The sequence below is a fragment of the Penaeus chinensis genome, chromosome 16 (genome assembly GCF_019202785.1).
Source record: "Penaeus chinensis breed Huanghai No. 1 chromosome 16, ASM1920278v2, whole genome shotgun sequence".
In the NCBI taxonomy this organism is placed as follows: domain Eukaryota; kingdom Metazoa; phylum Arthropoda; class Malacostraca; order Decapoda; family Penaeidae; genus Penaeus; species Penaeus chinensis.
The window spans coordinates 18046537-18049036 of record NC_061834.1 but is presented as its reverse complement, the minus strand read 5'-3'; positions in this window follow the sequence as shown (position 1 = coordinate 18049036).

The following is a 2500-nucleotide window of genomic DNA, read 5'->3' as shown; positions in this document are numbered from 1 at the left end:
TGATGTCATGGGACCTGTCGACACGTGTTTCGTACGTGCGGATTACAGGTGGTTGGGCGGCGGCGAGGTCCTGGTCCGGCGAGGGCTGCGATGCTCGTGTTCTTGGGTCTGTGTGTGAGATGTTGTTGCTTACCTGGGATTTAGGCAGTGAAAGAGCAGCTTTGGTGGGAATGGAAAGCGTTTACAAGGGAGTTATTTCTAAATAAATTGCTAATTAGTGGCGAAAAGTGAATTGCATGTTTCCATTATATCTCAGACGAAAAAATGGCGATTTGAGTGAATAAACAGTAATAATAACCGTATATGAACTATATCTTGTTAGTATATGACACCTTACCATTCCGCTGCTACTTACCATTACGGTCTTGTGTCCCTAAATGGCATCGGGTGCACGTGTGTGGGGGTTACCGGGCCACAGCATAACAACGACAAAGGACTTTTCCGCCACTCTGCTCGCCCGTGCATTTATTCAATCATTCGAGAAGAATCTATAGCTAGTAAACGCCACCCACGTCATCCATTCAGTGAAAAGTTAGACCGAATGAGAACTCCTTTAAATACTTATTATTCATCTTCGTTGTCTTTTATCTATATACCCTTCCCTACGTGACCCACACATGCACCGTGCTCTCGCTTGCTGCTACCCCTGCATGAATACAAAATTGCCAAGGAAAATTCCAGTCTGCTTTGGCTTCCCAGCAAGCACAACGGCCAAGTTTACCACACGCCGGAGGTGGAACTTGTAGTACGCTGTCTTCATGTGTTCTCCGAGCAAGTCTGTATCGACTTCAGCGGAACTCTTTTGCGCTTAAAATTTGCGAACAGAAAGAACTGGCAAGTGGATGGCTTCTTCCGCCACTTTACCCTTTTGGCTGAAAAATTCAAAGGTTGAAAGCATACTCGTGTTACTAGAAGGGGAGAGAGGGAGGGAGAGGGTGAGAGGGAGGGAGAGGGACAGAGAGGGAGGGAGAGGGAGAGAGAGGGAGGGAGAGGAAGGAAGAGGTAGAGAGGGAGAGGGAGAAATGAAGAGAAGAGAGGAAGAGAAGAGGGGGAGAGAGGAAGAGAAAAGAGGGGGAGAGGGGAAAAGAAGAGAGAGGGAGAGAAGAGAAGAGGGGGTGAAAGGAAGAGAGTTAGGGAGAGAGGAAGAAAGGAAGGGAGAGAGGAAGGAAGTGAGGGAGAGAGGAAGAAGAGGAGGGAGAGAGGGAGGGAGGAAGAGAGGGAGGGAGATAATGAGAGAGGGAGGGAAGAAGGGAGAGAGGAAGAGAGAGAGAGAGAGAAAGAGAAGGAGAGAAAGAGAGAATGAAATAGGACTTGAGATAGATAGAGAGAGACAGAGAGAGAGAGAGAGAGAGAGAGAGAGAGAGAGAGAGAGAGAGAGAGAGAGAGAGAGAGAGAGAGAGAGAGAGAGAGAGAGAGGAATTGATATATATATATATATATATATATATATATATATATATATATGGGGAGAAATAGGAATTGAGATAAATAGATAGATAGATAGATAGAGAGAGAGAGAGAGAGAGAGAGAGAGAGAGAGAGAGAGAGAGAGAGAGAGAGAGAGAGAGAGAGAGAGAGGCCTAGAAAGAGAGAGAGAGGGAGAGAGAGTGAGAAGGAGGAAGGGAGAGAGGGAAAGGCAGACAGACAGAGAGAGGCAGAAACGAGAAGCGAGGGTTTTTATTTAGTAGATAGATGAAAAGAGGATTTGAGTACTTAGATGGACAGATGTGTAGATATATGTACTAACCATTTTTCTTTTGTGGCAGTGCTTTCATTCTACATACATATATACATACATACACACATATATATGCTGCACATATATATACTTATATATATATATATATATATATATATATATATATATATATGTGTGTGTGTGTGTGTGTGTGTGTGTGCGTGCGTGCGTGCGTGCGTGTATGTGTGTGTGTGTGTGTGTGTGTGTGTGTGTGTGTGTGTGTGTGTGCGTGCGTGCGTGTGTGTGTGTGTGTGTGTGTGTGTGTGTGTGTGTGCGTGCGTGCGTGCGTGTGTGTGTGTGTGTGTGTGTGTGTGTGTGTGTGTGTGTGTGTGTGTGCGTGCGTGCGTGCGTGCGTGCTGTGTGTTGTGTGTGTGTGTGTGATGTGTGTGTGTGGGTTGTGGAATGTATGAATATGTCTATGTCATGTATAATTGTATTATATGTTCTGTATATATGTATATAAATACTTATATATATATATATATATATATATATATATAAATATGTATATTATATAAGTTTATATATTTTACGTATTATATATATATATAATATCATATATATATATATATATAAAACAGACAAAGAGAGAGAAGAGAGAGAGAGAGAGAGAGATAAAATGTGAAAGCCTTTACTTCACGTATACGGTATACCTACATGTTGCATTAGCTAGATTGGTATATCAAATAAAATGTCTAATTAAAAGGGATGGATGCCTATTATTCCAAGGAATTGAACACGTCCATAAGCATCATCTTCTTG